The following is a 24814-nucleotide window of genomic DNA, read 5'->3' as shown; positions in this document are numbered from 1 at the left end:
GGAATTACATTTCGCTGCTCTAAGGTCTCCCTGGAGCCTTCTCTTCTTCAGGCTGAACACCCCCAGTTGCCTCAGGCACTGTGGCTCCTGTCCAGAAGAGCACAAAGAACCGGGACTTGGCCGTGCACCTTGTGGTGAGGTGGTGACAATTTTCAAAGGGAATCTGCACTTCATTCCCAGACTGAGTTGCTCAAGGTCTGCTATGGCTTTGATTCTTTCTGTGTTTTTTCCCCATGTAGATTGTCCCTCCTGTTTATCATCCAGGCCACATGGATATTTAGATCTGTGCAGAACACATTGCAGCTTTGTAAAGTGGCTAATACTGTGTTTGTCCTCTACCATCTGACAGCATAAAGACGGGAAGCTAAAGGGTTTCAATTTCAAGATGGATCAAATAGAGCATATTGGAAACCTGTAAGGAAGAAGTCTGATCTCCTTTTTCCGCTTAAGTCTGCACCATAGCAACTATCTACACAGAAGGATTCCGTGTCTCATGTGAGGGAATCTTGAGAGAGTCTTGTTGTTCTTTTGTTCATTTCTACCCCAAAGCTGTGTTGGATGAACCTGTCTGAGTGCTGCCTTGGAGAGTTGGGTGTTTCATTCCTGGGAGCAGCTAACTGCAGAGGGCAGCTGTTTGAAAGCTCTTATTTTTGTTACACTTCCTTCCAGTCCAATCTGATAGGAAAAGAGCTGTGAACTCATACAGAAAAATCATGGTCAGGTTGTCTGACCTGAGCATTGCTCCTCCTCAAGAGGAAGGTCCGCAGCTCTGAAGATCCGAGGAGGAGAACCCGAGTGTTTCAGTTCAGAGTCTGAATAATTAACATTTGGAACTGAACACCTCTTTGCCTCAGGCTTTTTGCAGTTGCTGCTTATGAGGACAGAGTCAGATCAGAGTGAGTTGAATCTTTTGTCAGTATTGCTGCTTCAAGACTCATTTAAACCTTATTAGAATAAACCTTTTTTAGAATAAACCAAACCAGGTTGGAAGAGACCTTCAAGATCATCGTGTCCAACCCATCAACCAATCCAACCCACCCAAACAGCTAACCCATGGCACCAAGCACCCCGTCAAGTCTCCTTCTGAACACCTCCAATGACGGCGACTCCACCACCTCCCCGGGCAACCCATTCCATAGCGCAATCACTCTTTCTGTATAGAACTTCTTCCTAAAGATTTACCCTGCCAAGTGGATGTGTATTGAGGGGGAAGAAAGGGCAACTGTTTCTCACTAGGACGCAGACAAAAAGCTGCAAGCATAAAACAAAGGTATGGAAAGCATCTTCTTTGCAGTAGTGTCAGCTGGACCCAGTTCTAAGTTTGTCTGCTATTTGTGTGTGGTTATACATCTTTGGGTTGGTTTTCTCTCCCAGTTCCAACTGACTGATGTTTGTGAAGATGCTTGCACAGGAGCTTATTTTTCATCAGTCCTGGCTCACTGGAGAGGTCTCAGAGGACTGGAAGCTGCCCAACGTGGTGCCCATCCACAAGAAGGGCCGGTTGGATGAGCCAGGGAATTATAGGCCTGCCAGCCTGACCTCAGTGCCAGGCAAGATCATGGAACAGGTCATCTTGAGAGTTGATCTGCTGGAGGGTAGAGAGCTCTGCAGAGGCACCTGGCCAGGCTGGACAGATGGGCAGAGTCCAAGGGCAGGAGATTGAACACATCCAAGTGCCAAGTTCTGCACATCAGCCACAACAACCCCAGGCAGTGCTACAGGCTGGGGTCAGAGTGGCTGAGAGCAGCCAGGCAGAGAGGGACCTGGGGGTACTGGTCGATGGTAGGCTGAACATGAGCCTGCAGTGTGCCCAGGCAGCCAAGAGGGCCAATGGCATCCTGGCCTGCATCAGGAGCAGTGTGGCCAGCAGGAGCAGGGAGGTCATTCTGCCCCTGTACACTGCACTGGTTAGGCCACACCTCAAGTCCTGTGTCCAGTTCTGGGCCCCTCAGTTTAGGAAGGAGGTTGACTTGCTGGAGTGTGTCCAGAGAAGGGCAACGAAGTTGGTGAGGGGCTTGGAACACAAGCCCTGTGAGGAGAGGCTGAGGGAGCTGGGGCTGCTTAGCCTGGAGAAGAGGAGGCTCAGGGGTGACCTTATTGCTGTCTACAACTAAACAGGCAGAGGTTGGTCTCTTCTCCCAGGCAGCCAGCACCAGAACAAGAGGACACAGTCTCAAGCTGTGTCAGGGGAGGTTCAGGCTGGAGGTCAGGAGGAAGTTTTACACAGAGAGAGTGATTGCCCATTGGAATGGGCTGCCTGGGGAGGTGGTGGAATCGCCATCGCTGGAGGTGTTCAGGAGGAGACTTGACAGGGTGCTTGGTGCCATGGGTTAGTTGATTAGGTGGTGTTGGGTGATAGGTTGGATGCGATGATCTTGAAGGTCTCTTCCAACTTGGTTTATTATTATTATTATTAAGTTCCTGCTTGGGTACTCACCTTGAGGTGCACCCAGTCTGCCTCTCTTCAGAAGTGTGCAGTGTCTCAGCTTCTCTTGCCTTCCAAGTTGTTGGAGCTAAAAGAGCTTTTAAATGTTCTTGGTGGTTCAGACGTTTCTCAATGCTTTAAGTCTCTCAGACTTGTGGCACTTGCTGTTCATAGGTTCAGATTTTAGTTTTTAAAGCAATAAAGCCACCCATTCTGAAATGAAAAATGTGGAAGTGAAGACTGAGTGATGTTCAGTTTTCCATCATGTGTCTCTAGATTCTTTAGATATGGCTCCAGGGATGGGGACTCCACCACCTCCCTGGGCAGCCTGTGCCAGTCCCTGACCACTCCTGCACGAAAATTTTTGTTCCTCATTTCCGACCTAACCCTCCCCCGGCACAATTTCAGGACATTTCCTCTTGTTCTGACACCTGAGACTAGGGAGAAGAGCCCAAACCCCACGTCACTGCAGCCTCCTCTCAGGGAGCTGTAGAGAGCAATGAGGTCTCCCTCAGCCTCCTCTTCTCCAGGCTGAACACCCCCAGCTCCCTCAGCTGCTCCTCCCCAGCCCTGTTCTCCAGACCCTTCCCCAGCTGTGTTGCCCTTCTCTGGACACACTCCAGCCCCTCAATGTCCTTCTTGTAGTGAGTGGCCCAAAACAAATGTGTCATTTTTTGGCCTTTTTAAAGTCAGGTGATGTGAGTCTTCACTTTTCCGTTCTGAAATCAGAATGTGAGATTTTACTGCTTTAAAATTAAAATCTGAACCTAGCTTAACTTTTCAACTTCCTGTTTGGTTCCTGTTTTAGAGTCTCCCAGCATTACTGCTGTGTTGGCAGGAGGTGTTGCATTGCTGGGCTCTGGAGAATGGTTTCCTGGTACTGGCATGAACAGCTCCAGGAGAGCTTTTCACTCTGATGAGGGGTGTAGATGTTGCCATGCTGCTAAAGTTCAGTTTTTCTACTTCTACTGAAGTGGCCAACAGTGATGAAGAGTAATTTTTGAGGACTGGAAGAGCTTCTTCATGAGGAAAGGCTGAGAGAGCTGGGGGTCTTCAGCCAGAAGAAAGAGAAGCCTTAGGGCAGACCTCAGCACCTTGGAGCACTGCATAGAGGGTGGCTGCCAGGAGCATGGAGACTCCCTTTTTGCCAGGAATCCCATGGGAAAGACAAGGGGCAGTGGGCACAAGTTACTGCTAGGGAGATTCCCATTGGACTCCAGAAGGAAATGTTTCCCCATGGGAACAGTCAGAGACTGGAATCACCTCCCAAGGGCAGCAGTGAATTCCCCTGCACTGCTCAGGTTTGAGACGCAGCTTGCCAGGGTGCTGAGCCAGCTCAGTCCAACTCCACTCTTGCCTGGAAAGGTTGGACCAGATGATCTTTGGTAACGTAGGATGATAGAATGGTCTGGGCTGCAAGAGGCCTCCAAAGTCACCCAGTCCAACCCCTCTGCACTCAGCAGGGACAGCCCCAACTCCAGCAGCTTGCCCACAGCCCTCTCCAGCCTCCCCTTCAACAGCTCCAGGCAGGGAGCCTCAACCACCTCCCTGGACAACCTGTGCCAGGGTTCCACCACCCTCCTGCTGCACAACTTCTTCCTCACCTCCAAGCTCAAGCTGCTCTGCTCTGCTCTGAAGCCATTGTCCCTGCTGCTGTCCCTGCAGGCCTTTGCCAACAGTCTCTCTGCAGCCTTCTTGCAGCCCCTTCAGCTCCTGGCAGGCTGCTCTTAGGTCTGCCTGGAGCCTTCTCTTCTCCAGGCTGAACACCCCCAGCTCCCTCAGCCTGTGCTCACAGCAGAGCTGCTCCAAATCCTGAGCATTTTCATGGCCCTCCTCTGGACCTGCTCCATCAGCTCCATGTCTTTCTTGTGTTGAGAGTACCAGAGTTGGATGCAGTACTCCAGGTGAGGTCTCACCAGAGTCCTTTCCAAACTGAAATTCTCTGATTTTTCTTAGCCTCAGTGAAGCCTGTGCTGGCAGGTCTGTGAGCAGGCAAATGCCAGTCCTTGGGCTTTGGAGCAAGGGATTTCCAGCTCAGAACAGAAGACAGGAGGTAGCTGTCATGGCTTTTTTGTCCCATCACAAGGGACTCTGATTATTTTGATTAGCCTCCTAATATGCAGCCAGTGTGGCTCTTGGCAGCAGCCTTGTTTTTGGGTCTGTCTGTCACAAAAGGTAAAATTGGGCTGAGCTGAACCCTCCCTAGTCTGTCAGTTCTTCAGGCCTGTAAAATTGCAGTGCTGGTCAAAAGTATCTCCAGAAAGGAAGTACCCAAGCTGCTCACATCTCTGTCTTCTCCCTTTAATACTTGGTAGGCTTCTGCTTAGCTTGGTTGGGAAGTTCACATGGCAGTTGGAGAGGTCACTTGGGTCAAACAGTCTGAAATGCTAGCTGCCTGCTGTCATCTTCAACCAGGAGAGGCACAGACAGAACTGTGGGCAGCTGCTTGATTGTTTATTTTTTATTTAATTAGTATTTTTCCTATGCAGCTTCTCAGATTTCCTGGTTTTGTAAGGCTTGGGCAGGAAAATGAAGCTTCTGTTCACTGTTTGCTGGTTGGCTCTAGAAGGAGTTGGTGAGAGAAGTACCCGCTAATTTTTGTAGCTGAGAGAAGCTCTGGGGACAAGTGGCACCTTTCCAGGTTAGTACAGTGATTCACAGCCCTGATCAGGGCAGCAGGATGTGATTCAGCTGCCTCCATGGGGGAGCAGGCATGGAAATGTTACTCCTTCCATAGCCAGGCCATGTAGTTCAGAAAATTCTTCTGATGGAGCCTGTCTCTGCCCTTCCCTTTCTGCTTCTGACTCTCCAGTTTCTTCATTTCTGCTTCTGGGATGGAGCCTGAATGTCCACAGTGCCTCTGAGTGACGCCACTCTGCCTCCTGCTTCCCAGCAGCCATCTGCCAGAGTCAGCAGGCAGGCTGTAGGGTCAGAAGTGAAGCAGGAAGAAGGCAAAACCTCGGTGTCTGTGTCTCTTACACCTGCAAGCCTTGTCTTGTATGCTGACCATTCGATGGCAGGTTTGGTTTGTAGGCAGAATGCCTGCTGAGTGCAGCTTTCTCAGCCCTGGGTTAGCAATGACAAACTGAAAACCCTTTGACTGCCAGAGGGCTCTTCCAAATGTTATCATTCTCATGAACCTGGTGAAGCTTAGAGTTTATATTTACATATCCTACTCTTGGATTACAGCTGTCTGTATTTATGTGTTTAAGGATGAGGTACAGAGTGTACTGTTTGATGTAGTGTTTTGATCACTGTATTGTTCCACTTCCTTAAAATAAATACATTAAAAATAGACTCATCCTTAGCAGCACGTTAGGTGGTGACAGGTCGATGCTAATTAAACAGGATTGCCAGCATCAGGAGGGACTTCTGCCCTGTGAGGCTCCCAGAGCCCTGGAGCAGGCTGCCCAGAGAGGTTGTAGAGTCTCCTTCCCTGGAGCCTTTCCAGCCCTGTCTGGATGTGTTCCTGTGTGACCTGTGCTGGATTCTGTGCTCGTGCTCTGGGAGGTGGTTGGACTTGATGATCTCCAGAGGTCCCTTCTAACCCCGATCATCCTGTGAGGCTCTGAAGCGCATGGATGAAGAATTAGAGATGGTACAGTACTTTTGTAAATGCTGCAGCTAATCCTGCCTTGCAACTGCCTAAACTCTGAGAAAATAGTTTTCCAGTGCATTTTAAAAATAAAAATTAAAAGAAAAAAACTACCACAGAAAACACTCCAAAACAAAGCAAAAAAGCAACAACAAAACCCCAAACCAACCAAACAGAAAAACCCCCAAATCAAAACAAAACAAAACAAAACAATCACCACAGCAAAGAAAGGGACTTGCTGGAGCAGGTCCAGAGAAAGGCAACACAGCTGGGGAAGGGTCTGGAGAACAAGGCTGGGGAGAAGCAGCTAAGGGAGCTGGGAGAGTTGAGACTGGAGGAGTCCAAGGGAGACCTCATTGCTCTCTAAAGCTCCCTGAAAGGAGGCTGCATTGAGGTGGGGTCGGTCTCTTCTCTTCTCCCTAGTGTCAGGTGATAGAGGAAATGTCCTGAAATTGTGGCAGGAGAGGGTTAGGTTGGAGATTAGGAAACATTTCTTTGCTGCAGGAGTGGTCAGGGACTGGCAGAGGCTGCCCAGGGTGGTGGTGGAGTCCCCATCCCTGGAGGTGTTCCAGAAACCTGTGGCCATGACACATGGGGACAGGGTTTAGTGGCTGTGGTGGTGCTGGGTTGATGTGGGACTGGATGATCTTGGACATCTTTTCCAACCCAAACAATTCTATGATTCAAAGTGTTTATTTCTATATTGGCCACTCACTTGCACATGAATAAGTGAGACAACAAGATGAGAGATGAGGCTGGAAATGCAGAACTGCTGCTAAATTTGTACCTTTCTGTTCCTTTGTTCAGTGTAAGTTTTACATTATCCACAGTAACAAAGGTCTGGTTTGTAAAGAAACCTCTGTATGAAATACCTAAAAAAAGTTAACTGATGTTTAGTTCACTACTTTTTCATGAAAAATTCCCCAAAACAAAAATAACCAAAACAAGACCAAAAAAAGCCCCAAACCAGAAAAATGCCCAAAACAATACACACACCCCTAAAAACCCCTAAACAGAACCCCAAAAAGCCAATCCAAATTCCCAAAAGAGCCCCAAACCAGAAGCAGAAAGCCCTAAACCAAAACCAACCCCCCCCACAAAACAACCCCCAAAAGGACCCCAAAGAAAACCCCCAAAAACCAAGCCACAAAACCAAACAAGCCCCAGAACAAAACCAGAAAACAAACTAAAACCCAACAACCCCCCAAAACAAAGCAAAAGCCCCAAACAAACCCCAAAACCTCAATATGCCACAAATTATTTTTTTCTCCACACTCTTTTTGCCCCACAGTCCCTGGAAGTGCCCTGTTGGTGGCTCTGTCAACCCTGTCCTCACCCAAAGTAAGTCCCTGGAGGTGCCCTGTTGGTGGCTCTGTCAACCCTGTCCTCACCCAAAGTAAGTCCCTGGAGGTGCCCTGTTGGTGGCTCTGTCAACCCTGTCCTCAGGCTGGCTCCTGGCCCCTGTTTGCTCAGAGCAGGAGTTGGAGCCTCCCTTCTACGGCAGGATATGTGCCACTGCCTTCAGCTTTGGCTGGAGGTCGTTCCCATCCACAGAAGCTGTATCCTCTGCAGGAAGGCAGAGCATGGCTCTGTGCCACAGCCTGTCCCTGATGTTAAGGAGTGGGAGAAGCCATGTGTTGGTTGCCTGCTTCAGCAGTCCTCTGCTAATTCAGGGAGGGAGTGAGAAAACAAGGAGGAGTTTGATGAAATGTAAATGTGACACCTCATCCTGTGAGCAGGGAGGGAAAAAGTTTTGTGCTGTTTGCTGGGGAGGCAGAGGAGCTATTGAATTCACCTGAAATCTATGCATCAGGAAGAAGCAGATCAAGTGGATCTGGATCTCTGCCTTGTTTCAGAAGCCTCCTTTGCCAAACAGAAACCTCAGCTGAGTTTCTGCAAAACTGAAGCCTTGCTTGTTTTCATCCCACAGCAACTGTTTAATACAGAGGAGCAACCTGATCAGCTTGGGCTGCTCATATACCACAGTGATGAGCCTCACCAAAAGACTAATAAAGAAGTTGTCAGTTTGCTGCCTATTTAGGACAGAAGTATGTTCAGGTGAGTTCTGTCACTATCTTTATGTCCAGTGCGGAGTTTAAATATTTTTTCCCCTCTCTTTCCCCAGCAGGATTGTTGCTTCAAGTAATACCTGTCCCTGCTCTCAGATTTTATTCTTTGGTGTTGCAAATATGGCAGCTTGACTCCAAAATGGGTTAAATGTTGTCAGTCAGGTGTTCCATGTGACTGCAGTACATGGTGGGTACTGGTGGGTGAGAAGCTGGACATGAGTCAGCAATGTGCACTTGCAGTCCACAAGGCCAATGGCAGCCTGGCTGCACCAAAAGCAGTGTGGCCAGCAGGTCAGGAGAGGGGATTTGGCCACTCTACTCTGATGAGGAGAAACCTCACCAGCAGTGCTGTGTCCAGCTATGGGACCCCCAACACAAGAGAGACATGGACCCAATAGAGATGGTCCAGAGGAGGGCCACAATGACGATCAGGGGGCTGGAACACCTCCCCTCTGAAGCCAGACCGACAGAGTTGGGGCTGTTCATCCTGCAGAAGATAAGGCTCCAGAGAGACCTAATAGCAGCCTTCTACCACCTGAGGGGGACCTGCAGGAAAGCTGGGAAGGGACTGTTTAGAAGGGCTTTTGGTGACAGGACGAGAGGCAGTGGTTTGGTACTGGAGCAGGGCAAGTTTAGGCTGGACATCAGGAGGAAGCTCTTTACAACGAGGGTGGTGAAATACTGGAACAGGCTGCCCAGGGCTGTGGTTGAGGCCCCCTCCCTGCAGACATTCAAGCTCAGACTGGATGTGTCCCTGCGCAACCTGATCTAGTTGGAAGTGTCCCTGCTGACTGCAGGGGGCTTGGACAGGATGACCTTTGAGTTCTCTTAGGGTTGACAAGGATGCTTTTCTTGAAGTGACAGAGGAAGATGAAGAAAGATTCCATGTGTACCTTTGGGCACCAGTCTGGAGTAGGAGCAGTTTTCAGGACCATGGTCACAAAGGTGTCTTTTTTTTTTGAGATTGAAAGGTACATCACCCAGAGTGTCCAGAAGAGCTTTTCAGTATCACCTGGAGGACATTCTGACAGAGAAAGGTTGGGAAAGCCCAATCAAGTAGATGAATAAGAAAGCTACACCTGGAATGCCACAAGAAAGATGACTGACAATTCAGAATGCATGGGGATGGAACAGTGCAAATATCTCTGTACTTTGGCAAGCATGTGAGCTGAGTTAGCCTGAAGAGGCAACTGCCATGCTTGGAGATGAAGTGGAAATCTGGATGGGAAATGAAAAGGTGAGAATCATAGAATCAGAGAATGGTCTGGGTTGGAAGGGACCTCCAAAGCTCATCCAGTCCAAGCCCTCTGCACTCGGCAGGGACATCCCTAGCTAGATGAGGTTGCCCAGAGCACTGTCCAGCCTCATTCTGAATAATGAGGAGAATGAAGGGGTGAATAGCTAAAGGGTGGAAATTCCCTAATAATGCATACTTTACTGTAAGATATATTTGTAAAGCCCTTTAAAAAAAAGTACCATTAAAACCAAACGAACCCACAAAGTTATTTGAACATGGTTATAGCAACCTTAAACATTAGCAATAGGGAATTCTTCCTGCATTGCTTAGGTCTTGCTCTGTGAGTTTAGTAGTTCTCTTAAACTAACAGCAGCAAGGAAAAAACCAGACTGTACAGGTCTTTGAAGCATTGTGCCCAACCTCATTCCTACTTCTTGTGACCAAGAGGACCAACAGCATCCTGGGGTGCAGCAAGAAAAGTGTGGCCAGCAGGGCTGGGGAGGTTCTGCTCCCCCTCTGCTCTGAGCTGCTGAGACCACAGCTGCAATCCTGTGTCCAGTTTGGGGCTCCCCAGTTGAAGAGAGACAGAGAGCTGCTGGAGAGACTCCAAGGCAGAGGCAGGAGGATGCTTAGGGGACTTGAGCTGCTGGAGAGACTCCAAGGCAGAGGCAGGAGGGATCCTCCGTAAGTCCCATCAGCCACCTGCACCTACGTGGCCAAGCCAAGTGCTGTTAACCCCAAACCTCCACCATCTGCATCCATCACCTGCATCCTGGGTTTTTATCATGGGTGGGTGAGGGGTTCAGGATGGGGGGGGTGTGAAATAAGAGAGAAAATGGTTGATAATCAAGGGAATGAAGGGTGCAAAAGAAATATCCCTGAAAGCAGAGATGAAATGCTCAGAGTGAACTGACAGTAAATTTTTTCAAGGGGAGATTGGACGTGGCACTTGGTGCCATGGTCTAGTCATGGGGTCTGTGTTGATAGGTTGGACTCGATGATCCCCGAGGTCCTTTCCAACCTAAGTGATACTGTGAGACTGTGATCTCCCCTGGGAAGAGAGACTGAGAGCCCTGGGGCTGGTTAGCCTGGAGAGGAGAAGGCTGAGAGGGATCTGATCAATGTCTATCAACACCTGAGGGGTGGGTGTCAGCATGAAAGTGCCAGGCTGTTTTCAGGGGTACCCAGTGACAGGACAAGGAACACTGGGTTTGATTTGGAACACAGAAGGCTCCACCTCAACACAAGGAGGCACTGCTTTACTGTGAGGATGCTGGAGCCCTGGAGCAGGCTGCCCAGAGAGGTTGTGGAGTCTCCTTCTCTAGACACTTTCCGAACCCCCCTGGATGCGTTCCTGTGGTGACCTGTCCTGGGTGATCCTCCTCTGGCAGGAGGATTGGATTCCATGATCTCTGGAAGTCCCTTCCAATGCATACCATTCTGTGATTCTCCATGTAAAAATGACAGCATTCCCGATTGGCAATTTCCCTTTCTTGAACAGGCCCAGCTGGCAGGGATTTAGGAAGGGCAGGTCCTGCCTGACCAACCTGATCTCCTTCCATGCCTGATGGATGTGGGGCAGGCTGTGGATGTAGTCTGCCTGGACTTCAGCAAGGCCTTTGCCACCATCCCCCACAGCAAACTCCTGGCCAAGCTGTCAGCCCCTGGCTTGGACAGCAGCACTCTGAGCTGGGTTAGGAACTGGCTGGAGGCTGAGCCCAGAGAGTGGTGGTGAATGGTGCCACAGCCAGCTGGCAGCCAAGCACCCTCAGTTTAGGAAGGATGTTGACTTGCTGTAAGGTGTCCAGAGAAGGGCAACCAAGCTGGGGAGGGGTCTGGAGCACAACCCTTGTTCTTGTAGAAGCTAAAATTCTTGTTTGCCTTCTCAAACCTTCAATTTTAAAGAGAGCAGGGTTGCTGTGACAAGGGAGCCAGCTGCTCTGTTCTGACACAGCACAAACTGCTGCTGACTCGTCCCCCTGGTGATGGGGATGTTCTGGAGATTCCTGGAGAGAGTAACTGCAGGACTGCTTGTCACCTGGGCACAGTGAACTCGCTCTGAGCAAGCGGCACCTGGCAATCTAAGCACTGGGGGCTGCCTTTTGGCATATGTTCAATGTACAGAAAGCCTCGGGGGAGATGAGTGGCAGAAGAGCCACTTGTAGGAACAAGTGTTCACCTGTAGAGAATTGGAGGGAGAGAAGTTAGCAGAGAGGAACTCTCAGCCTCAAGGGTCCTTGTTACAATGAGAGGCAAGGCTCAGGAATTACAAACTCCAGTTTGGAGACTGCACGTCAGTTACCTCTTGCTTTAACCTGACAAAGGCTTGCAGCTGTATGGAACAAAACAGGAGGTGTGCAAAGGTTTCCTGATGGAACTCCAAAGCAAGGTGAAACATGCTTGTAGCTTTTGCATTTAATTAACTGCTTAGTCAGGTTTGCCACAAAATTGCCTTTCCCACTCCTCCAAGAGAAACTTCTGAGACTGTGCAGCTCACCTCAAATGGAGGAGGAGGTTCCAAGACTTCGTTTAGGTATGAGATTGGAGGTGCTCTTCCTTTGGATGTCACGTTCATACCATGTGAAGTGGTTTGGGGGTTTACTGTGAAGTGATTTACTTCAGATTATTTTTTTTTAATGATTGCTGCTGCTCAACTTCTAAGTAGTTTGTGCTCCATCTCCCCTTTTGTGCTCTATCTCCCCTTCAGAGCTACATAAGGTAAAGCTTCTAGAATGCTGTCTGCTTCTCTGCTTTTTATTTCTCATTTCCATAGTAGTATCCAAGTTGTCCAGCATGTTTATTAAGAAAGCATAAATGCTCCAAAAAAGCCTCTGTGTATCTGCATTTTTGCTGCTCTTACAATTTCACTCAGCTGGAGTTGGAAAGAAGATCTTCAGTGGCCCTTCCAACCCAAACCATTCTCTGAATCTATGAGATACAAAACGGTGCAAAGGAAATCTGTAGAGTTGAAATTTAAGTTGAAACCTCAGAGCTGGAGTAAAACCACCTTATAAGGCATGACAGAGGCATTTCAGGACATTCTCTTCCTAGCCATCAGCCTAAAAAGTTCCTTTTGTGCTCATGCATTTTAGCTGAACATAGTTCCTCCTTTAATTGTATTTTTTTAGAAGCTCTTAACATTGGACTGGGAGAAGATAAATGCAGAGTTGACCACATTTGGTGATAAATGAGAAGAGGTTTTTGTTAAGCCGTGTCATACACCAGTATTAAAGTAATAGACCAGTTTTCTTACATTACTTTTGTACCTCAGAAATTCATTAAACCCAAAGTTCTCCTACTGCAACATCCCATAGTTCAAGTTATTTATGTATTTACATTTAAAATTGTTATTTTTGCTTACCTGCATCTTTCTCACAAAATAGCAACTGCTTCTAAAGGGCTTGTGGTGATAGGATGAGGGGCAATGGACTGAAGCCTGAGGAGGGCAGATTTAGGCTGGAGATTAGAAAGAAATCCTTTCCAGTGAGGGTGGGCAGACACTGGCACAGGTTGCTCAGGGAGGCTGTGGATGTCTCCTCCCTGGAGGTGTTCAAGGCCAGGCTGGATGAGGCCTTGCGCAGCCTGGACTGGGGGGGGGTGTCCTTGCCCATGGGCAATATTCTTTTTAGCTAGTTTTAAAAGACTAAAGACTTGAATTTCAGATTTTTATATTTTTATTGTGTGTATGTCCTAGAGCAGTTTAAAAGGAAACATTTTATTGTTTTATGGTTTTCCTCCTCATTTCAAAAAGCTTCAAAGGAAATTAATGGGATGGCTTCAGAGAAAACTAAAGGCACTACAGGAGAGCCCTGAGAGCCACAAACATTTTTAGCTCTTCCCATCAGACAGAGACCCTCCTTAAATAGCCAGATACAAAACCATCACAGACGGGATCATCAAGACAGGAAATAACGTAGGATTTCTTATAACCATGACAAGTTATTCTGGAGGCAGTTTGTAATGAATCATTGTTACCAGGACCAGAAGTTGTTCACTGAACCTGTAAGCAGGTGAGAAGAGTTTGGCACTTCTGAGGGCAGATTGAGACTGGAGATTAGGAAGGAATTCTTTCCAGTGAAAGGTAGTGAGATGCTGGAACAGTTTGCCCAGGGAAGTCATGGATGCTTCCTCTCTGGAGGTGTTCAGGGCCAAGTTGGATGAGGCCTTGAGCAACCTGGCCTATGGCAGGGGGGTTGGAACTGGGTGACTGTCAATGTCCCTTCCAACCCAAGCAGTTCTGTGAACTTTGTGAATGTACCAAGCTGTGTCTTTAAAAGTAGCCATTTCCTTACAGTATTCAGAGGTGTCCTAGAACCATCATTCCTCTGATAATTAAAACTAAGCCAGATATTGTAGGCATTTCTTTAAGACAGCACTCTAGGAAATTGCTTTTAAATTGTGCTAAAAGCTTCCAGGCCATTGGAAAAAAATTACACATCTGGTTTTGCATGTGGGCTGCAAATGCAATTCTCCTGCTTGCTTGCTTGTTTGTTAGCATGTTTATGTGCACTCATCAAAAGGGTTCATGCTCTCTTTTCTCCAGGCACAACTTCAAGACATTCAGGACTTCTTTAGAACGAGCTGGCAAGAATCCTTGCAGTACCACAGTGACTTTCTTCTGGAGATGCTGAAGCTCAAATTCATTTTGAACTTCTTTCTTACACCTCCCAACTTGTGCACAAAGGACTTAACACTGCTTGGATTCATGTGGTATAAAATAGTCAAGGGTATGGGTTTGGTTTGGTTTTCTTTCCTTCCTTTACTTGGCATCTGCATGTTTCTGGCAATCACTGGTAAGCCTACACTGAGTCTGCTGACATTTGGTCTGTTTTTGAGAGCTCTGAGTGACAGGTACTGTAAACATCCTACACTCTCAGCTGTGGACACTAGGAAAGCTGGGAGAAGGCTGTTTACTCTCCCTGCCTTGGAAGTCATCTGAAGGACAAGGATGGGATGTTGTGAGTTCTGTGTTGATTGTCTTTCTGACAACCTGTATTTCATACTTGATGTTATGGCCTTGGTGAAAAAAAAATCATAGCATCATATCGTGTCATCAGTGCCTTCTGTCCTTGTTTCCTACCCAAAAGAGCTAGAAACAGAGGTCAGTTCTAGGGGACTTCAAATTTCAGTTCCATTAAAAAAATCAATTAAAAATAATTCAGAGGTAGAATCATAGAATGGTAGGGGCTGGAAGTGACCTCTGGAGATCAAGTCCAACCCCCCTGCCAAAGCAGGGTCGGCCACAGCGGGTTGCCCAGGATCACAATGTTTGGATGGGTCTTGAAAGTCTCCAGAGAAGGAGACTCCACAGCCTCCCTGGGCAGCCTGCTCCAGGGCTCTGCACCCTCACAGTGAAGAAGTTTCTCCTCATGTTGAGGTAGAACCTCCTGGCTTCCAGTTTGTGTCTATTGCCCCTTGTCCTATCACAGGGCACCAGTGAATAGGGACTGGCACCACCTTCTTGACACCCACCCTCCAGATATTTGTAAACATTCATAAGAATTAATTAATAAGGAAAACATTGCTGATTAACTCCAGCTCTAAATTAACTGAGTTAGAGAGTATTTACCTTCTGTTTCCTACTTGCTGTTCCCTACTACCTGCTCCCCAGACTGTATCATCTTGTCTGCCTCCCTGTGTTCTATCGTTCTGTTTGCTGTTATCCAAGTAAACTTTCTCATTTTAAATGTAGAATGAGGTGGAGAAGAAAATGCTTTCCTTTTAAATCAAATCTTCTGCTTGCATGGTCTAAATCCTCATGAAGTGTAGTTTTGCAGCTCTTCTTAAGCAATGTCTTGGGTAGAAAGAATGCAGTTCCCCTCTTCTTGTCTCATTTGTGGGACGGGACACCTTCTGTGTTCCCTCTTAGGAACGTTTTCATGATACAATTGACTTCAAAGATCACTTTCTAGCTCCTTTTTTCAACAGCATTCTTATGTCTTCAGATCCTGCTGCTTCAGCTGTCTAGCAAAGGCCCTTCAGTAGGCAGTGTTTGAAACCAGGGCTGTTCTGAGCATGAATGGCAGGCTTTGAAGAGGGATGGGAGTGGGAAGGCAACAGAAAGGTAAAAGGTTGTTTAAAGATTGGAAGTGGTACAGGATGGGTAAAAAACCAATTAATGTGTTCTGGAAGTGTTCCTGTGTGACCTTCTTCAGGTGACACCGCTCTGGCAGGGGGATTGGACTCAATCTCCAGAGGGTCCTTCCAACCCCTACCATTCTGAGGTTCAGTGGTCCTGTGGCTTTGAGAATCCAAAGTGCTATTAGAAGCAGTCATTACTTTTCAGGCCCTGGCTGACCTTTCCTTTGGAAAAGGGACTGGAGAGGAAGCCAGAGATACAGGGCCTGTTAAAAGTGCAGTAGCGAAGGAGTAATTAATGAATGAGAAAGAGGTGGAGGTCTGGTTGGCTGAAAGCCACCAGTGCTTCACCTTTGGGGGGGTTAACTCCTGATTTGTGTTGTGATTTCTAATAAAAGCTGAGTTAGGCTCCTAAAATGACGATTTTCAGGACAGCAGAGGGTAGCATTCCCTAACACACATGGCTCCCTTGGCAGAGAGACTTCTGAGGCTGGTGGAGCACACAGTTACATCCTCCTCTGCATGGCATTACTGACTGTGGGCTTGAGAGCAACTTCCTCCAAGGAGATAACATTCTCAATTTGTGGATCATGGATATTTGTATGTGTATATGTAATGAGATTTGCTTGAGGTTTGCTATAATTATGTCAGTTGGAAAAACTTCTCCCTGTTTAGCATTAATTATTTGTGCATTTAATAGTGAAATTCCACCTTCATAAGACTGTGGTGAGACCTGGGCAGGCTGGAGAGTTGAGGGGGAAGAAACTGAATGACATCCAACCAGGGCAAGGGTAGAGGCTTTCACCTGGGAAAGAACAACGCCATGGAGCAGAGGAGGGTGGGGACTGATCTGTTGAAGAGCAGAGTAAGGGAAAGGGATCTGGGGATGCTGGTGAACAGAAGGATGACCCTGAGCCAGCAGTGTGCCCTTGTGGCCACAGAATCTTATCTCTGGGAACCTCCTGCCTGTAGGCATGGGCTCTTCTTCCTTATGTTTTTCAAGGGTAGTTCTGCTGAGACACAGAAGTGGCTTGTTCCAAATGACTCTTGGCACCACCTGGGGCAATACTATTCCTGCATGTTAAGCTCAATATGCTGCATTGTTTGTTTTCAGGGCTTTTGAGGAGGAACTAAGCCTATTTCCTTATTTCTAAGTTGAAGTTCAGGTATTGTAGTTTTCTCCCTTTAAATGCTTAACACAGAAATTAAGCAAACCCCTCCCCCCCCCTTTTTCTTTCCACCTTCTTTTCCCCTCCATTTCCCTCTTTTCCCCTCCCTCTTTTCCCCCCATTTCCCTCTTTTCCCCTCCATTTCCCTCTTTTCCTCCCCATTTCCCTCTTTTCCTCTCCATTTCCCTCTTTCCCCCCATTTCCCTCTTTTCCCCCTATTTCCTTTTCCCCCATTTCCTCTTTCCCCCATTTCCTCTTTCCCCCATTTCCTCTTTGTCCCATTTCCTCTCTTTGTCCCATTTCCTCTCTTTGTCCCATTTCCTCTCTTTGTCCCATTTCCCTCTTTTCCCCCCCATTTCCCTCTTTCCCCCATATTTCCTTTCCCCCCACTTCCTCTTTCCCCCATTTCCTCTCTTTCCTCCTCATTTCCTCTTCCCCCATTTCCTCTCTTTCCCCCATTTCCTCTCTTTCCCCCATTTCCCTCATTTCCCTCTTTCCCTCCCATTTCCCTCTTTCCCCCCCATTTCCCTCTTTTCCCCCCATTTCCTCTTTCCCCCATTTCCTCTTTCCCCCATTTCCTCTCTTTCCCCCATTTCCTTTTTCCCCCATTTCCTCTTTCCCCCATTTCCTCTCGTTCAATTTCCTCTTTCCTCCTCATTTCCTCTCTCCCCCATTTCCTCTCTCCCCCATTTCCTCTCTCCCCCATTTCCTCTCTCCCCCATTTCCTCTCTTCCCCCATTTCCTCTCTTTTCCCCTCATTTCCTCTCTTTTCCCCTCATTTCCTCTCTTTTCCCATTTCCTCTCTTTCCCCCATTTCCTCTCTTTCCCCCCCATTTCCTTTCTCTTGCCCCCATTTTCTGCCTCTCCCATGTGCTTCTCATTGAGCAGTTTGAACTGCAGCACTTTTGGTAGCTGTCCAGCTCTCCAAATACTGCTGAGCGTGGGATTATTAAATAATCTGAATGACAAATGAAGGATAAAGGTTGAAGGTTGTGCTGAGGTGGTGTTGGTCTCTTCTCCTAGTACCAGGTGACAGAGTGAGAGGAAATGGCCTGGAATTGTGCCAGGGGCACAGTTAGGTTGGAGGTTAGGAAAAATGTATTTTCTGCAAGAGTGGTTAGGGATTGGAACAGGCTGCCTGGGTTGGTGGTGGAGGTATTGAGGAAATGTGTAGCCATGGCACTCTGGGACATGGTTTAATGGCCATGGTGGTGTTGGGTGGATGGTTGGAATCCATGATCTTAGAGGTCTTTTCCAGCAGAACAGTTTCATGATTCTATGCTAGGTCAGGAGGGGAGCTGACTTGGTCTTTGAGAGGTTGGCATCAGTATCATAACCAGGCATTGGTGGATACTTCAACCTCATGAAAGCAGCCAGCACTGTGGTGACAGAAAAAGAAAGAAAATAACACCCCCCACTCCCCAGAGCAGAAGGCAATCACAGCTGTTCTCAAGGAGAGGGTTTGTGTCAGCAGATCTTACACAGCTAAGCTCAGAAAGTTTGTGTCAGCAGCCCAAAAGCTGGTCCATCAGCATTTCTGTTTGGTCCCATGCACAAACCACAGCTTACTGAACAATTATGCCAGAGGCAGGGAATATTTCCTGATCACACAACTTGGAAGCAGCATCTTCCTGTAGGAGCAATTTACATCATGTGCTGCAGAAATCTGCATGGGGTTAGCTGCAAGTCCTTCTTGCTGGGACTTACTGTGAGATTGTGTTGGGAGCCAAGCCACTTGGTGTCACATCCTGACCAGGAAGTCTGTGGAAATCATAGAATCAATCCTATGATTCCATGGAATGAGCCCTGATTTTTTTTTTTCTCCTGTGAATAGGCAACAACTTGTTGCATAATCCTCATCTCTGCTAACTGCATGTTGCTTGGAGGACCAAACAAAATCCCAAAGCAAATGTCATGCTTGAAGCAGCTAAGGAACAAGAGAAGAGGAGCATGAAATCCCCAGACACTGATTGTGGATTTCATAGAATCACAGAATGATGGAGGCTGGACAGGATCTCGAGAGATCATGGAGTTCAAATTCCCTGCCAAAGCAGGATCACCCAGGGCAGGGGGCACAGGGTGGCATTTATGTCACAAAGATGATTATCATCTGGAGAGGCTGAGAGCTGGGCAAACGGGGAACCTCATGAGGTTCAGTAACGGTAAGTGCAGAGTCCTGCATCTGAAGAGGAACAGCAGGCACCAGTACAGACTGGGGGTGGTCCTGCTGGAAAGCAGCTCCAGGGAGTAGACAGCAGGTTGCCATGGGACAGCGATGTGCCCTTGAAGCCAACAGGGCCAAGGGCATCCTGGGGTGCAGCAAGAGAACTGTGGCCAGCAGGGTTAGGGATGTTCTTCTCCACCTCTCCTCTGCCCTGCTGAGAGCACAGCTGCAATCCTGTGTCCAGTTTGGGGCTCCCCAGTTGAAGAGAACAGAGACCTACTGGAGAGAGTCCAACAGAGGCTATGAGAATGACTGGGGGACTTGAACATCTCTGCTGTGAGGAAAGACTGTCCACTTGATTTTTTCATTCTAAATTTTACACACAGTGTTGCTAAGTCATTACCTAGTGGCATGTATAGATCTTCTGTTCTGCTCAGATTTGTAGATACTCTGTAGATACTATGTCCTTCCCAACACTTTGACTGCCCCCGGTTCAAACTTCTGAGTGTGCTTCAAGTTGGAGTTCGTGAGACGATTGCTCCAAGGGAAGTGATTGTGCCTCTGTCCTCAGCACTGGGGAGGCCACACCTTGAATGCTGGGTTCGGTTTTGGGGTCCTCACTATAGAAAAGACATTGAGGGGCTGGAGCAGGTACAGAGAAGGGCAACACAGCTGGGGAAGGGTCTGGAGAAGAGGGCTGGGAAGGAGCAGCCAAGGGAGCTGAGGGTGTTCAGCCTGGAGAAGAGGAGGCTGAGGGGAGACCTCATTGCTCTCCAGAGCTCCCTGAACGTTTGTAGCAAAGTAGGGGGTTGGGCCCTTTTCTCTGCTCTCAGGTGACAGAAGGAGAGGAAATGGCCTAAAATTGTGCCAGGGGAGGGTTAGGTTGGAGAGGAGGAAAAATTTCTTTCCTGCAAGAGTGGTCAGGGACTGGCACAGGCTGCCCAGGGAGGTGGTGGAGTCCCCATCCCTGGAGGTGTTCAGGAAATGTGTGGCCATGGCACTTTGGGACACGGTTTAATGGCCATGGTGGTGTGTGGGTGACAGTTGGACTCAGTGATCTTAGGGGTCTTCTCCAACAGAAACAATTATGTGCTTCTATGATTCAGTTTTAACGACCTGCTCAGATTAAACTACAAAGGCTAAAAACATCTTAGTAGTCTTTTAAAAGAGTCTTCCTGAGAACCAAAGTGTCCATTTGTTTGTGGCAGTTTTAGGCTATGCCTTTAAAAGTTAGCTGCAGATTTTGAGCAGAAAAGTAGAAAAATATAAACCATTCACAATTTGGTGTAAAAAGGAAAGCAAAAGATTATTCTAAAGGAACTTCATTGGACAGAACATCTGCTACAGAAGCAAGTGTTCTATAAGCATCTCACACATTTTGCCTTCATCCTCCTCTAGCTGCTTGGCTGTTCTGCTGGGCTGGGGAGGATAATGCTTTTGACTTTGCAGATAAGGATGCTAACATTGCTTCTTTGAACTAACAGTTTCTCCTAACGGCTTCTTCTTTTCTGCTAATTAGAGGGGGAAAGGAGGTGGTTTTGGGGGGAGTGGAGCTACTTCCCTGGTCCTTTTGACCAGGGAGGGGTTTCGTGCTATTTTCTGACTGTAAATGCCTGAGTATTGCAAATCCTGTGTATTTTGTACCTATTCCTTGCATTCCATTGTAGAGTGTAGTTTGTGCTTGTAAATACAGCTTCCATTTGCTTCCAGTTGAGCTGGTCGTGCTTTAGTTCATGTGGTGGGAAAATTCCAAACCACCACAAAGGATAAAGAGTTTTGTAACTTCCCTGAGGGTATGCAAATACATTGCATGAGGAAGAACTTCAAGCTCATGAGGCAATGCAGGTGCTCATCACAGGAAGTGGTTCTTGTAATGGTCACTGAGAGTAGCACTCCAAGGTGCAGCGCTCTGCCTGGGACGGAGTTCACAACATTCATAGCAGCCCACCTGGTGCTGTCTTTTGGAAAGAATCTCTAGAGGTCATCCAGTCCAACCCCCCTGCAGTCAGCCGGGACATTCCTATCTAGACCAGGTTGTTCAGAACCCCATCAAGCCTGACCTTGAATGTCTCTAGGGATGTGGCCTCCACCATCACCCCAGGCAACCTGTTCCAGTGTTCCACCACCCTCATAGTGAAAAACTTCTTCTTAATGTCCAGTCTAGATGTGCCCTGCTCCAGTTTCAAGCCATTGCCCCTCTCCCTATCACTACAAGCCCTCCTAAAAGTCCTTCCCCAGCCTTCCTCTTCAGATATTGAAATGCAGCTCTAAAGTCTCCCCTCCACTAGATCAGGTTGCTCAGAGCCTTCTCCAGCCTCACCTTGAATATCTCCAGGAATGGGGCCTCAACCACCTCCCTGGGCAACCTGTTCCAGAGTTCCACCACCTTCATGGTGCAGAACTTGTTCCTCACATCTAATCTAAATCTACCCTGCTCTAGTTTCAAACCATTGCCCCTTGTCCTAGTGCTACCTGCCCTTGCAAACAGTAAATAAAAATACAAGTAAATAAATGTGTGGCTCAAGCAATGTTGGTAGCACCCCAGGGGCCGCTGATGAGCTTGCACAGCATCAGGCCTTTCTCTTTTTTCCCACTCTGTCCCCTAGCAAGTAAGCTGGGTGTGGACAAGTGGTTGGGAGGGCACACTGCCAACACAGCTGACACAAATTGGTCAAAGGGATTTTTTCCACTATGAAACATCCTGCTCAGCAACAAAAACTGGTGCAGAGGACGAAGGTGGCACAGTGAGTGGCTTCTAGGTGGCCAGTGTTCAGAGACTGGCTGGGCATCAACCTGCTTATGGCAGGTGGTGAGAGACCTTTCTTTTTCTTTTACCCTGCTGAGTTATCCTTATCTCAGCCCACGAGGTGTCTCCGTTTTGTTCTTCCTACTTTCTGCCTTTGTCCTGCTGGAGCAGAGGAGTCAAGCATGAACTTTTCTTGCTGCACGTTGAATTCCAGGGCTTCTCAAAGGCTCCTTTCTCCTTCTGCAGTTTTCTGTGGTGTTTATCACTTTGCCTTGCCTGGGAAACCTGTGATGAAAGCACTGGCCTTGAGCCCGGGCTGGTATCCAAGCTTTGGATCTCTGGAGAACCATTTGAAGGAGACGGCATCAGTAACACCTTCCTCATCCCCTCTGGGAGCTGCTCTGTGGAAAGAGCGAAACAAATAATCATAAAATGATAGAATGCTCTGGGTTGGAAAGGACATCTAGATTTAATCTAGTCCATGCACCCCTGCAGTCAGCAGGGACATCCCCAAACTGATCAGGCTGCTCAGAGTCCCATCAAGCCTGACTTTGAATATCTCCAGGGATAGGGCCTCTACCACATCCCTGGGCAACATGGTTTAGTGGTGAAGGTTGGACTGGGTGAGTTTGGAGGTCTCTTCCAACCAGATGTGTTCTGTGATTCTGTCTCTTCCAGCCTTGACAGTTCTATGATTGTAGATGATCTCTAGAGGTCCCTTGCAGCCCCTACCATCCTGTGCGTCTGTGAAATGGGTGTAAAAATACTGGGCCTGTGAAAAGTCAATGGAAGGCAGCAGTGTTGTGGTTTCTGCTTTCTGGTTGTGTTCATTTGCTTCATTTTGTATCGCAGCCTCTGTGTGTTTGCCTTAACCACAAGTCAAAAGCCTGTGGAACATCAGTGACCTAATTAAAGATGGCTTCCCTGATGAACTTCTTCCCCAGCATATACGTTCATAGAGGTTTCCTGCAGATGACATGCAAAGCATGCTGTGGAAAAGGATGGAAAGCAGGTGGTCACAGAGTCACTGCTGCAGTTGTCCCACTTCTGTTCTTTGGCATTGTGCCAGCCTCTAACTGGAACCAGCTGCTGAGGAGATCCTCAATTCTGTTAGACATTTGCAAATGATCCTTAATTCATACATTCATAGAATTGCTTAGGTTGGATGGGACCTTGAAGATCATCCAGTTCCAACTCCCTGCCACGGGCAGGGACACCTCCCACCAGTCCAGTTTGCGCAAGGCCTCATCCAACCTGGCATTGAACACCTCCAGGGAAGAGGTATCCACGACTTCCCTGGGCAACCTGTTCCAGTGTCTCCTCATCCTCACTGCAAAGAATTTTTTCCTAGTATCTTGTTTAAGAGAGGAGGAGACTCAGGGCTGACCTTATTGCTCTCTACAACTACCTTAAGGGAGGTTGTAGACAGGCAGAGGTTGGTCTCTTCTCCCAGGCAGCCAGCACCAGAACAAGAGGACACAGTCTCAGGCTGCACCAGGGGAGGTTTAGGCTGGAGGTTAGGAAGGAGTTCTACACAGAGAGAGTGATTGCCCATTGGAATGTACTACCCAGGGAGGTGGTAGAGTCACCATCATTGGAGCTGTTCAGGAGGAGACTTGATAGGGTGCTCGGTGCCATGGTTTAGTTGATTAGGCATTGTTGGATGACAGGTTGGACTTGATGATCTTGAAAGTCTCTTCCAACCTGGTCTATTCTATTCTAAATTAGCATTGTCCCCCAAAAGCAAACTGCAGAGCTGCACAAACACAGAGCATTTAACGGGCATTTTTCACTCCTGGGGATCCTGTGAGTCCCATAAATCACATTGGTCTTGAGGTGAATCAGAGCTTTGGAACATCTCTGCTGCACCACGCTGACTACATCAGTTTAGACAGTCACACACAAAACCTCTCTGTCTCTCACTGTGAGAGGTGCCCACCTCTTAGATGGTATGATCTGGTTATACAATAGAAACCTCAGACTAGGAACCTCATTTAGAAACCCTGCAGCAGCTGCTGCCAAGTCATGCCTGGGCTGGTGGAGCAGGCATTCTGAAATCCCAGATTTTGAGTGGCAGTAGCTCACATTGTTGCTCCCACAGTTACCTTAATGTAGCGCAAGGTTCATCTTCTGACTTTCTAATTACCCTGTTACCTACAAGTGTCTTAAGCTCATAGCTGTAGTCAGTGGAACTGGTTGGCTCCCCAGCATGATCATACTCAGGTGCAAGGTCTTCGACTGCAGCACCCACCAGAGAAGTTTGAGCCAACATTTGATTCGCATTAGTCTGGAGAAGGCTGAGGGGAGACCGTATTGCTGTCTAGAGCTACCTGAAAGAAGGCCGGAGTGAGGCTGATATTGGTCTCTTCTCCCAGGTTACTAATGATAGGATGAGAGAAAATGGCCTTAAGTTGCACCAGGGGAGGTTTAGTTTGGATATTAGGAAGAATTTCTTTACTGAAAGAGTGGTAAGGGATTGGAACAGGCTGCCCAGGGAGTTGTCATCCCTGGAGGTGTTCAAGATGTATGTAGATGTGGTGCTTTAGGATATAGGTTAGTGGTCATGGTAGTTGGGCTGTGGCTGGACTTGATGATCTTAAAGATCTTATTCAAACGTAATGATTCTATGATTACCCTCAGCACAAGCTTGGAGCTGCCAAAGGAGCAGCATCACAAGTTTCAAATAAAACCCAGAAGATCGGTACTTGTGCTGTAAGATGCAGGAAGCCCAGGGTTCTAAGCCTGAGCCAAGACTTCTTTCCCACTGGTTGCAACAAAAATTGTGTGTCTGCAGGCATCAGGCACACACTCAGAGCTGCCTTTCATTCTTTCCCCCATTTACAGAATCACAAAATGGTCAGAGCTGGAAAGCACCTTAGGAAATTATCTAGTTCAATCCCCCTGCCAGAGCAGGTTAACCTAGAGCAGGTTGCACACAACAGGCTTCATGTCATAAAGATGATTAGATCTTGAACAGCATCACCTCTGTCACAGAATCACAGAATGCCAGGACCTTGAAAGCTCATCCAGTCCAACTGCCGTGCCAGAGCAGGATCACCTGGAGCAGGTCACACAGGAACACATCCGGGGGGGATTGGAATATCTCCAGAGAGGGAGAGTCCACATCCACCCTGGGCAGCCTGTTCCAGTCTTCTGTCACCCTCAGGTGAAATAATTTTTCCTTCTGTTTCCATGGAACTTTCTATGCCTCAACTTCCACCACTGCCCCATGTGCTGGCATTGGGCATTGCCAAGAAGAGCCTGGCTCCATCCTGTCAGTGAAGTACCCTCTGTTGTAGACAGAAATCAACAAGCTCACCTTGCTCAGTTC

General features: G+C 47.9%; 1 long non-coding RNA gene across 1 annotated transcript; it reads left to right on the top strand.

The window, feature by feature from the left end:
* The first annotated feature begins 780 nt into the window (after positions 1–780).
* LOC137456997 (uncharacterized) lies at positions 781–22383 on the top strand. The gene is made up of 3 exons (XR_010991187.1): positions 781–1270; positions 7951–8078; positions 13870–22383. It is a non-coding gene; the product is annotated as an uncharacterized lncRNA (long non-coding RNA).
* Positions 22384–24814: the final 2431 nt, after the last annotated feature.

This window comes from Melanerpes formicivorus, unplaced genomic scaffold, assembly GCF_026170545.1.
Source record: "Melanerpes formicivorus ecotype bairdi unplaced genomic scaffold, bMelFor1.0.p_v2 SCAF_155, whole genome shotgun sequence".
Taxonomy (NCBI): domain Eukaryota; kingdom Metazoa; phylum Chordata; class Aves; order Piciformes; family Picidae; genus Melanerpes; species Melanerpes formicivorus.
Note: the sequence above shows the minus strand (reverse complement) of the source record. Positions and strands in the feature narration are given on the sequence as shown.